The sequence below is a fragment of the Somniosus microcephalus genome, chromosome 23 (genome assembly GCF_052327205.1).
Source record: "Somniosus microcephalus isolate GS21.2 chromosome 23, FLI_Smic_1.0, whole genome shotgun sequence".
Taxonomy (NCBI): domain Eukaryota; kingdom Metazoa; phylum Chordata; class Chondrichthyes; order Squaliformes; family Somniosidae; genus Somniosus; species Somniosus microcephalus.
In genome coordinates, this window is record NC_141009.1 from 3,687,858 (window position 1) to 3,701,224 (window position 13,367).

A 13,367-nucleotide genomic window follows, 5' to 3' on the forward strand; every position below is an offset into this window, starting at 1 on the left:
GTGACTCTCCTCTACACCCTCTCCACGGAGTAACTCTCCTCTACACCCTCTCCACAGAGTAACTCCCCTCTACACCCTCTCCACGGAGTAACTCCCCTCTACACCCTCTCCACGGAGTAACTCTCCTCTACACCCTCTCCACGGAGTAACTCTCCTCTACACCCTCTCCACGGAGTAACTCTCCTCTACACCCTCTCCACAGAGTAACTCTCCTCTACACCCTATCCACGGAGTAACTCTCCTCTGCACCCTCTCCACAGAGTAACTCTCCTCTACACCCTCTACACGGAGTAACTCTCCTTTGCACCCTCTCCACGGAGTAACTCTCCTCTACACCCTTTCCACGGAGTAACTCCCCTCTACACCCTCTCCACGGAGTAACTCTCCTCTACACCCTCTCCACGGAGTGACTCTCCTCTACACCCTCTCCACGGAGTAACTCCCCTCTACACCCTCTCCACGGAGTAACTCTCCTCTACACCCTCTCCACAGAGTAACTCCCCTCTACACCCTCTCCATGGAGTAACTCTCCTCTACACCCTCTCCACGGAGTAACTTCCCTCTACACCCTCTCCATGGAGTAACTCTCCTCTACACCCTCTGCACGGAGTAACTCTCCTCTACACCCTCTCCATGGAGTAACTCTCCTCTACACCCTCTCCACGGAGTAACTTCCCTCTACACCCTCTCCATGGAGTAACTCTCCTCTACACCCTCTCCACGGAGTAACTCTCCTCTGCACCCTCTCCACGGAGTAACTCTCCTCTACACCCTCTCCACGGAGTAACTCTCCTCTACACCCTCTCCACGGAGTAACTCTCCTCTACACCCTCTCCACGGAGTAACTCTCCTCTACACCCTCTCCAGAGTAACTCTCCTCTACACCCTCTCCAGAGTAACTCTCCTCTACACCCTCTCCACAGAGTAACTCTCCTCTACACCCTCTCCACGGAGTAAATCTCCTCTGCACCCTCTCCACAGAGTAACTCTCCTCTACACCCTCTCCACGGAGTAACTCTCCTCTACACCCTCTCCACGGAGTAACTCTCCTCTACACCCTCCACGGAGTAACTCTCCTCTACACCCTCTCCACGGAGTAACTCTCCTCTACACCCTCTCCACCGAGTAACTCTCCTCTACACCCTCCACGGAGTAACTCTCCTCTACACCCTCTCCACGGAGTAACTCTCCTCTACACCCTCTCCAGAGTAACTCTCCTCTACACCCTCTCCACGGAGTAACTCTCCTCTGCACCCTCTCCACGGAGTAACTCCCCTCTACACCCTCTACACGGAGTAACTCTCCTCTACACCCTCTCCACGGAGTAACTCTCCTCTGCACCCTCTCCACGGAGTAACTCTCCTCTACACCCTCTCCACGGAGTAACTCTCCTCTACACCCTCTCCACGGAGTAACTCTCCTCTACACCCTCTCCACGGAGTAACTCTCCTCTACACCCTCTCCAGAGTAACTCTCCTCTACACCCTCTCCACGGAGTAACTCTCCTCTACACCCTCTCCACGGAGTAACTCTCCTCTACACCCTCTCCACGGAGTAACTCTCCTCTACACCCTCTCCACTGCCTTTACATCCTTCCTAAAGTGTGGGGCCCAATATACTGGCCAATATTCTAATGCTGGCCCAACCAATTCTTCGTGCAGGTTTATCAACACAAGTTAGACAGAATTCTAATGCGGGTGAAACTGTTAAATGTAAAATGATGTCCAAAAGCACTTTACAGCCAATGAAGTGCTTTTTGAAGTGTAGTCACTGTTGTAATGTAGGAAACGTGGCAGCCAATTTGCGCACAGCAAGCTCCCACAGACAGCAATGGGATAACCGACCAATGCCTCTGTTTTAGGTGTCGGTTGATGGATATATATTGGCCCAGGACATCGGGGAGAATTCCCCTGCTCTTCTTCAAAATAATGTCCGTGGGATCTTTTACGTCCACCGAGAGGGCAGACGGGGCCTCGGTTTGACGTCTCATCCGAGAGACGGCACCTCCGACCATGCTGCACTCGCTCAGTACTGCACTGGAGTGAGGCTTGAAGCCACAACCTCCACAGTCAAGAGGCGAGAGAGAGAGAGTGCTGCCCACTGAGCCACGGCTAACACCTTGGCACAGGTTCCACTCCAGGTCGGTGCCGAGTGAGCTGATCTCTTCCAGAGGCCACAGTTGGTGTCAGTGTCCTGGGATTAGGCAGGAGGGGAAAGAAATCAACCCAGTGTCCCCTGGCCCGTGTGCTAATGCCAAGTGAGAACGGCATTCGGTTCAGCCCTGCTGCCGCCACAGGCGAACATTCACTGTCGTGACTCACGCATGAAGAATGCTGGGTCTTTCTTTCATTCATTCATAGAAACATAGAAGATAGGAGCAGGAGTAGGCCATTCGGCCCCTCGAGCCTGCTCCGCCATTCAATGAGATCATGGCTGATCATCCAAATTCAATAACCGGTCCCTGCCTTCTCCCTATATCCCTTGATCCCCTTAGCCTTAAGAAATATATCTAACTCCTTCTTGAATATATTTAATGAATTGGCCTCCACCGCCTTCTGTGGTATCTTCCTTTTATCTTTCCTTCCTTCCTTCTATCTTACTTTCTTTCCTTCCCTGCAGTTCCTGCCCCTTTAATAAACCAGCTGAGGTCCTTATTTACAGTAATGAAGCAATCCCACTTTAGTGTAATGTTAACAGTTGGAACATTTGTAAACATGTGGGGCTCCCCTGGGGGAGAGCGAGCGAGGGGAAACGTACCTCCGATTCTCGAGGGGTCACCGAAATAAAACAAATCGTCAGTGCCTTTGACAGAACCCAAAAATATCTAAGGGAGAAAGGGTGAGAATGGTTAGACAAGAAAAGTAAAACCTTTTAGACTTTCATATAAAACAAACAACCTCCTGCAGACCTTCAACTCAGACAGTGAAAAACAGTTTGTGTTCAAATTAAATTGATCCCCCCTCCCCTCCCCTCCACCACTGACTGTAACATCAACTCAGTTTTGTTTTTAACAAGAATGATTGGTGGAGGTTGCGTTTTGTTCATGGGGAGAGGGGTTTACCTGGTTCAGGAACAGTCCGATGCACCAGAGTTGAGGGAGGAGGCTGAGAGCGGTGAGGGGCAGAGAGAGACTCGCCATCGCGTCCACCTCAGGCAGTGGCGATGGTTAGACGGAGGGACAGCGACATTGCCAGGAAACCGAGAGCTGTGCTGTTCTGTGGAGCATGTTAATCGCCAAGCCTCAACTTAGCAAAGGCTCTGTTTGCGCAACTGCTTTTTTGGCTTGTTCTGCTTTGATAATTACACAACTCTCTGCAAATAGTGATCACTCACGCAGCACAGTCACTGTCCTCTGACAAACCAGGACTTCCACTGTCACACACACAGGAAAAAACCATCAAAACATTTAAAGGGGATAAAAACAATATTATATTAAATATCAAAACTTATTTAATAACCGTGAAAATGAAATTGGATAAATACTTGAAGGGGAACATGTAGCAGGGCTGTGGGGAAAGAGCGGGGGAGTGGGACTTATTGGAGAGCTCGGGGCACAGGCACGATGGGCCGAATGGCCTCCTTCTGTGCTGTATCATGCTATGATTCTATGATATAAATCCTTGGTTAGACCACACTTGGAGCGCTGTGCACAGTTCTGGTCTCCATATTACAAAAAAGGATATAGAGGCACTGGAGAAGGTACCAAAAAGATTTTGAGTCATAGAGTTATACAGCACAGAAAGAGGCCCTTCGGCCCATCGTGTCCGCGCCGGCCATCATGCCCCGTCTATTCTAATCCCATTTTCCAGCACTTGGTCCGTAGCCAAGTATGCTATGGCGTTTCAAGTGCTCATCTAAATGCTTCTTGAATGTTGTGAGGGTTCCTGCCTCTACCACCCTTTCAGGCAGTGAGTTCCAGATTCCAACCACCCTCTGGGTGAAAAAGTTTTTCCTCAAATCCCCTCTAAACCTCTTGCCCCTTACCTTGAAACTATGCCCCCTGGTTATTGACCCCTCTACTAAGGGGAAAAGTTCCTTTCTATCTACCCTATCTATGCCCCTCATAATTTTGTACACCTCAATCATGTCCCCCCTCAGCCTTCTCTGCTCTAAGGGAAACAAACCCAGCCTGTCCAGTCTCTCTTCATAGCTGAAGCGCTCCAGTCCAGGTAACATCCTGGTGAATCTCCTCTGCACCCTCTCCAATGCAATCACATCCTTCCTAGTGTGGCGACCAGAACTGCACACAGTATTCCAGCTGTGGCCTAACTAGCATTTTGTACAGCTCCATCATAACCTCCCTGCTCTTATATTCTATGCCTCGGCTAATAAAGGCAAGTATCCCATATGCATTTTTAACCACCTTATCTACCTGTTCTGCTGCTTTCAGGGAAACATAGAAACATAGAAGATAGGAGCAGGAGTAGGCCATTCGGCCCTTCGAGCCTGCTCCGCCATTCAATGAGATCATGGTTGATCATCCAAATTCAGTACCCTGTCCCTGCCTTCTCCCCATATCCCTTGATCCCTTTAGCCTTAAGAAATATATCCAACTCTTTCTTGAATATACTTAATGAACTAGCCTCCACCGCCCTCTGTGGCAGAGAATTCCACAGGTTCACCACTCTCTGGGTGAAGAAATTCCTCCTCATTTCAGTCCTAAATGGCTTACCCCTTATCCTTAGACTATGACCCCTGGTTCTGGACTCCCCGGCCATCAGAAACATCCTTCCTGCATCTAGTCTGTCCAGGCCTGACAGAATTTTATAGGTTTCGATGAGATCCCCTCTCAATCTTCTAAACTCCAGTGAGTATAAGCCCAATCGACACAATCTCTCCTCATACGTCATTCCTGCCATCCCAGGTATCAGCCTGGTGAATCTTCGCTGCACTCCTTCCATGGCAAGAACGTCCTTCCTCAGGTAAGGCGACCAAAACTGCACACAATACTCAAGGTGTGGTCTCACCAAGGCCCTGTACAACTGCAGCAAGACATCCTTGTTCTTGTACTCGAACCCTCTTGCTACGAAGGCCAACATACCATTTGCCTTCTTAACCGCCTGCTGCACCTGCATGCTTACCTTCAGCGACTGGTGTACAAGAACAGCCAGGTCTCTTTGCACTTCCCCTTCTCCCAATCTATTACCATTCAAATAATAATCTGCCTTCCTGTTTTTGCCACCAAAGTGGATAACCTCACATTTATCCACATTATAGTGCATTTGCCATGTTTCTGCCCAATCACCCAACCTGTCCAAATCGTGCTGGAGTTTCACGACATCCTCCTCACAGCATACCCTCCCACCCAGCTTTGTGTCGTCTGCAAATTTGGAGATATTACATCCAATTCCCTCGTCCAGATCATTAATATATATTGTGAACAGCTGGGGTCCTAGGACCGATCCTTGCGGTACCCCGCTAGTCACTGCCTGCCACTCGGAAAACGACCCGTTTATTCCAACTCTTTGCTTTCTGTCCGCCAACCAGTTCTCTATCCAAGTCAATACCTTGCCCCCAATCCCATGTGCCTTAAGTTTGCACGCTAATCTCTTATGCGGGACCTTATCGAAAGCCTTCTGAAAGTCCAAATACACCACATCCACTGGTTCTCCCTTATCTATTTTACCAGTTACATCCTCAAAAAATTCCAGTAGATTAGTCAAGCATGATTTACCTTTTGTAAATCCATGTTGACTTTGTCCGATCCAGTCACTGCTTTCCAAGTGCTCTGCTATTACATCTTTTATAATGGACTCTAGCATTTTCCCCACTACCGATGTCAGGCTTACCGGTCTATAATTCCCCGCCTTTTCTCTACCACCTTTTTTGAATAGTGGGGTAACATTAGCTACCCGCCAATCCATGGGTACCGTTCCAGAGTCTATCGAGTTCTGGAAGATGACCAGCAATGCATCTACTATTTCTAGGGCCGCTTCCTTAAGTACCCTGGGATGTAGATTATCAGGCCCTGGGGATTTATCGGCCTTCAGTCCCATCAATTTTCCTAACACCATTTCCCTACAAATACTGATTTCTTTCAGTTCCACCCTTTCATCAGACCCTATGTTCCCCGGCATCTCTGGGAGGTTATTTGTGTCCTCCTTTGTGAAGACAGAACCAAAATATGTATTTAGTTGGTCTGCCATTTCTTTATTCCCCATTATAAATTCCCCCGATTCTGACTGCAAGGGACCTACGCTTGACTTCACCAATCTTTTTCTCTTCACATATCTATAAAAGCTTTTACAGTCAGTTTTTATGTTCTCTGCAAGCTTACTCTCATATTCTATTTTCCCTTTCTTAATTAATCCCTTTGTCCTCCTTTGTTGAATCCTAAACTGCTCCCAATCCTCAGGATTATTGCTTTTTCTGGCCAATTTATATGCCCTCTCCTTGGACCTTATGCTATCCCTAATTTCCCTTGTTAGCCACGGTTGGGTCACCTTTTTTGTTTTATTTTTATGCCAAACTGGGATGAACAAATTCTGTAGTTCATCCAATCGGTCTTTGAATGTTTGCCATTGCCTATCCACCGTCAACCCTTTGAGTGCCATTCCCCAATCAATCCTACCCAACTCGCTCCTCAGACCATCATAGTTTCCCTTATTTAAATTGAGGACCCTAGTCTCCGAGTCAACTACTTCATTCTCCATCTTAATGAAGAATTCGATCATATTATGATCGCTCCGACCCAAGGGGCCTCTTACAACAAGATTGCTAATTAATCCTTTCTCGTTACATAATACCCAGTCTAAGATGGCCTGATCTCTGGTTGGTTCCTCGACATATTGGTCCAGGAAACCATCCCGTAAACACTCCAGGAATTCCTCCTCCTCAGTATTGTTACTCATTTGGTTGGCCCAATCTATATGTAGATTAAAGTCACCCATGATGACTGCTGTGCCCTTATTGCACGCTTCTTTAATTTCTCTTTTAATGCCATCCCAACCTCCGCCTTACTGTTTGGAGGTCTATAAACCACTCCCACTAACGTTTTTTTCCCCTTAGTATTTCTCAATTCTACCCATACAGATTCCACCTCATCAGAGCTAATATCCTTCATTACAATTGTGTTAATCCCTTCTTTAACCAGTAATGCTACCTCACCTCCCTTTCTTTTTTGCCTATCTTTCCTAAATATTGAATACCCCTGGATGTTGAGTTCCCAGTCCTGGCCTTCCTTGAGCCACATTTCCGTAATCCCAACCAAATCGTATTTGTTTACTTCTATTTGCGCAGCCAATTCATCCACCTTATTACAAATGCTCCTCGCATTAAGACACAAAGCCTTCAGGCTTGTTTTTTTAATGCTCTTAGACCTATTAGAATTATTATTTACTGTGGCCATGTTTGATTTAAACCATTGATTTCTCTGACTGCCACTTTTGTTTTTCTCCTTCCTATCTTTTGCTTTTATCCTTGTTTCCCTTTCCTCTGTCTCCCTGCTCAGGTTCCCAACCCCCTGCCATTTTAGTTTAAACCCTCCCCCACAGCACTAGCAAACACTCCCCCTAGGACATTGGTTCCAGCCCTGCCCAGGTGCAAACCGTCCGGTTTGAACTGGTCCCACCTCCCCCAGAACCGGTTCCAATGTCCCAGGAGCTTGAATCCCTCCCCCTGGCACCATTCCTCTAGCCACGTATTCATCTGAAGTATCCTTCTATTTCTACTCTGACTAGCACATGGCACTGGTAGCAATCTTGAGATTACTACCTTTGAGGTCCTGTTTTTTAATTTATCTCCTAACTCCCTATACTCCACTTTTAGGACCTCATCCCGCTTTTTACCTATATCGTTGGTGCCTATATGCACCACGACAACTGGCTGTTCACCCTCCCCTTCCAAGATGTTCTGGAGTCGCTCGGAGACATCCTTGACCCTTGCACCAGGGAGGCAGTTGGATCTATGTACATGCACACCAAGGTCCCTCTGATCCTCTGTCCTTCCTAGGGTCCGACCATTCATTGTGTATTCCCTTGCCTTGTTAGTCCTCCCAAAATGCATCACCTCACACTTCTCAGGTTTAAATTCCATTTGCCACTGTTCTGCCCATCTGACCAACCCGTCTATATCGTCCTGTAGTCTGAGGCTTCCCTCCTCGCTATTTACCACTCCACCAATTTTCATGTCATCTGCAAACTTACTGATCATACCTCCTACATTCATATCTAAATCATTAATGTACACTACAAACAGCAAAGGACCCAGCACCGATCCCTGCGGTACACCACTGGACACAGGCTTCCAGTCACAAAAACAACCTTCGACCATCACCCTCTGCCTCTTGCCACTAAGCCAATTTTGGATCCAATGTGCCAAATTGCCCTGGATCCCATGGGCTCTTACCTTCTTGACCAGTCTCCCATGTGGAACTTTGTCAAACGCCTTACTGAAGTCCATGTAGACTACATCAACTGCACTACCCTCATCTACACACCGAGTCACCCCCTTGAAAAATTCAATCAAATTGGTCAGACATGATCACCCCCTGACAAAGCTATGCTGATTATCCTTGATTAATCCTTGCCTCTCCAAATGGAGACTAATTCTGTCCCTCAGAATTTTTTCCAATAATTTCCCTACCACTGATGTTTACAAGAATTATACAAGAACTGAGAGGTTCCAACTATCAGGAAAGATTGATCAGGTTGGGGTTCTTTTCTCTGAAAGGAGAAGGCCGAGGGGTGACCTGATAGAGGTCTTTAAAATTAGGAAGGTGTTCGATCGGGTAGACGTAGAGAAGATGTCTCCACTTGTGGGGAATCCAAAACTAGGGGCCATCAATATAAGATAGTCACTAATAAATCCAATAGGGAATTCAGGAGAAACTTCTTTACCCAGAGAGTGGTGAGAATGTGGAACTCGCTACCACAGGGAGTGGTTGAGGCGAACAGCAGAGATGCATTTACGGAGAAGCTCGATAAAAACATGAGGGAGAAAGGAATAGAAGGATATGCTGATGGGGTGAGATGAAGAGGGGTGGGAGGAGGCTGGTGTGGAGCAGAAACACCGGCACGGACCAATTGGGCCGAATGGCTCTCACTGGGATACAGTTCCACAGGCGCTGGGCAAACTCTGGCTCCTCACCCACAATGCCATTCATGTGTATGTCCAGACGGCAACAACAACTTGCTGCATTTATATAGCGCCTTTAACGTAGTAAAACATCCCAAGGTGCTTCACAGGAGCGATTATCAAACAGATTTGACACCGAACCACAGGGAGATATTAGGACAGTTGAGCAAAAGCTGGGTCAAAGAGGTCAGTTTTAAGGAGCATCTTAAAGGAGGAGGGAGAGGTGGAGCGGTTTAGGGAGGGAATTCCAGCGCTTAGGGCCCAGGCAGCTGAAGGCACGGCCACCAATGGTGGAGCGATTAAAATCAGGGATGCGCAAGAGGCCAGAATTGGAGGAGCGCAGAGATCTCAGGGGGTTGTAGGGCTGGAGGAGGTTACAGAGATAGGGAGGGGCGAGGAGGGCCATGGAGGGATTTGAACACGAAGATGAGAATTTTAAAATCCGGCAGGCTATTGAACCGTGGGTGGGATATATCACTGCTGAGCTCGATCTCGGTCAATGTTCACACACACACAGCATGAGCCACTGGAGACTGATCTGGAGCGGGAACCCTGGCCGGTTTTATTCTCTCTGTAACCCAGGGGACACGGAGGTTGATTGTAGTTCTCGCAGGAGATTAGCCCCTGAGGGGATGAGCTGACCCAGAGCTGGAACCTGGGACCTTGCAGGTCAGTGTGGCTCAGTACCGCCCCAGGAGGTATACTTCCTGCTTTATCAGGATAACTGTACACATTTGCTTTCTTAAATTAATCGAACCCCCCCCCCCCCTTCAATTCATTCTTACATTTGGGATATTCCACAAAACAAATCACATAACAATATCAAAAAAGATCAGGATCATTTTTAGAAAATATATCATAATCTGATCTTGTTTTTTCCTTCTTTGGTGGTGATGGAATTTACTCCGACTCTTCTCTTAGGCAGTCCCTCGGAACCGAGGATGAGGCAGTCCCTCGGAACCGAGGATGAGGCAGTCCCTCGGAACCGAGGATGAGGCAGTCCCTCGGAACCGAGGATGAGGCAGTCCCTCGGAACCGAGGATGACTTGCTTCCACATTAAGAATGAGTTCTCAGGTGACTGATGAGTCCAATGCAGGACCTACAGTCTCTGTCACAGGTGGGGCAGACGGTGGTTGAAGGGGCGGGTGGATGGGGTGCTTGGGTTGACGTGCGCTCCTTGCGCTGCCTGCGCTTGGCTTCCGCTTGCTCCCGGCGAAGAGACTCGAGGTGTTTGGCGCCTTCCCGGATGCTTCTCCTCCACTTTGTGCGGTCTTGGGCCAGGGATTCCCAGGTGTCGGTGGGGATGTTACACTTTTTCAAGGAGGCTTTGAGGGTGTCCTTGAAGTGTTTCCTCTGCCCACCTGGGGCTCTCTTGCCGTGCCAGAGCTCCGAGTAGAGCGCTTGTTTTGGGAGTCTCGTATCGGGCATGCGGACAATGTGACCCGTCACTCTGGCTAAATCAATAAATGGTCACAGCAACAGGCACTGTGTCCCTCCCCCGCTTCCTGATTAATGAGTCACAGAAAAAATACACTGTTTATTCTGGGTTTTGGGAAAACTCAATCATCAATTTATAAATGATCACATATTGATACAGCACAGGAGGCCATTCGGCCCATCGTGCCTGTGCCAGCTCTTTGAAAGAGCTCTCCAATTAGTCCCACTCCCCCCGCTCTTTCCCCAGAGCCCTGTAAATTTCTCAAGTATTTATCCAATTCCCTTTTGAGAGTTATTTATTGAATCTGCTTCCACCGCCCTTTCAGGCAGCGCATTCTCGATACAACTCGCTGTTTAAAAAAATGTCTCCTCCTCTCCCCTCTGGTTCTTTTACCGATTATCTTCAATCTGTGTCCTCTGGCTACCGACCCTCCTGCCACTGGAAACAGTTTCTCTTTATTTACTCGATCAAAACCATTCATGATTTTGAACACCTCCATTAAATCTCCTTTTGACCTTCGCTGCTCTAAGCAGAACAACCCCAGCTTCTCCAGTCTCTGCACCTCACTGAATTCCCTCATCCCTGGGACCATTCTGGTCAATCTCCTCTGCACCCTCTCCAAGGCCTCGACATCCTTCCTAAAGTGCGGTGCCCAGAATTGGACACAATACTCCAGCTGAGACTGAACCGGTGTTTAATAAAGGTTCTTCTTAGCTTCCTTGCTCTTGTACTCTGTTCCTCTAAATATAACCCAAGGATCCCGTACACTTTAACAGCCTTCGCAACTTGTCCTGCCACCTTCAAAGACTGGTGTACGTACACCCGCAGGATCTCTCTTCCTGTGCCTCCTGTAAAATTGGACCATTTAGTTTGTACTGCCGCTCCTCAAAATGCATCCAAAATTAAATGAGATTTTTTTAGTCGTGGATTCAAACCCCACTCCAGAGATATGAACCGTTAATCCACGCTGACACTCCCAGTGCAGTACTGAAGGAGTGCTGCACTGTTGCAGGGGCCGTTTTTCAGATGAGATATTAAACCGAGGCCCCGTCTGCCTACGTCAGGTGGACGTAAAAGATCCCACGGCACTATTTTGAAGACAATCAGGGGAGTTCTCCCCAGTGTCCTGGGCCAATATTTATCCCTCTACCAACATCATTAAAAACAGATTATCTGGTCATTATCACACTACCTTCTGCCCCTCACCAGCCCGCCCTGCCCGTGTTTTCTTTTAATATTCATTCTGGGTATGTGGGTGTCGCTGGCAAGGCGGGCATTTATTGCACATCCCTAGTTGCCCTTGAGAAGGTGGTGGTGAGCCACCTTCTTGAACCGCTGCAGTCCGTGTGATGAGGGTACTCCCACAGTGCTGTTAGGGAGGGAGTTCCAGGATTGTAACCCAGTGACGATGAAGGATCGGTGATATATTTCCAAGTCAGGATGGTGTGTGACTTGGAGGGGAACTTGGAGGTGGTGGCGTTCTCATGCGCCTGCTGCCCTTGTCCTTCTAGGTGGAAGAGGTCGCGGGTTAGGGAGGTGCTGCCGAAGAAGCCTTGGCGAGTTGCTGCAGTGCATCTTGTAGATGGTACACACTGCAGGCACAGTGCGCCGGTGGTGGAGGGAGTGAATGTTTAAGGTGGCGGATAGGGTGCCGATCAAGTGGGCTGCTCCCCCAACCAGTGCCTGCACTCCCCAAGTGTCTGCTCCCGCCCCTCCCCACCTCCCAGTACCTCACCACACACTCTATTACTCTCTTCCACTTCATTGGTGGTGCTGTATTTTGGGTCTGGGGTGACTTACGGGATCCCTGGGTTTGGCAACTTGTGGTGTGGGGAACAGAACACGGAGGCTGTGGTACAAAACCGTAGAATAGCTACCCCCACCTCTCAACATGCTTTGGGAGGTTGGGGTGGGGGGCTGTGGGTGCAGGGTCGGGTGTTAACTCGTTGGGAGTTGGCAGGGGGAAAGAGTGGGGTTTGGGTTGGGGGCTGCGTGGTGCATCTGGTTCCTGTGGTAGTTGGAAGAGTGGGTGGGGCTGGTCCAGGTGCAAGGGGTGAGGCAGGGGGTCGCTCTCTCTCTGGGGGTGGGGAGTGCGGGGTGAGGCGGGGTCTCTCTCTCTCTCTGGGGGTGGGGAGTGTGGGTGAGCGGAGTCTCTCTCTCTCTCTCGGGGTGGGGAGTGTGGGGTGAGGCGGGGTCTCTCTCTTTCTCTCTGGGGGTGGGGAGTGTGGGGTGAGGCGGGGTCTCTCTCTCGCTCTCTGGGGGTGGGGAGTGTGGGTGAGGCAGGGTCTCTCTCTCTGGGGGTGGGGAGTGTGGGGTGAGGCGGGGTCTCTCTCTCTCTCTCTGGGGGTGGGGAGTGTGGGGTGAGGCGGGGTCTCTCTCTCTCTCTCTGGGGTTGGGGAGTGTGGGGTGAGGCGGGGTCTCTCTCTCTCTCTGGGGGTGGGGAGTGTGGGGTGAGGCGGGGTCTCTCTCTCTCTCTGGGGTTGGGGAGTGCGGGGGTGAGGCGGGGTATCTCTCTCACTCTGGGGGTGGGGAGTGTGGGGTCTCTCTCTCTCTCGGGGTGGGGAGTGTGGGGTGAGGCGGGGTCTCTCTCTGGGGGTGGGGAGTGTGGGGTGAGGCGGGGTCTCTCTCTCTCTCTGGGGTTGGGGAGTGTGGGGTGAGGCGGGGTCTCTCTCTCTCTGGGGGTGGGGAGTGTGGGGTGAGGCGGGGTCTCTCTCTCTCTCTCTCTGGGGTTGGGGAGTGTGGGCTGAGGCGGGGTCTCTCTCTCTCTGGGGGTGGGGAGTGTGGGGTGAGGCGGGGTCTCTCTCTCTCTCTGGGGGTGGGGAGTGTGGGGTGAGGCGGGGTCTCTCTCTCTCT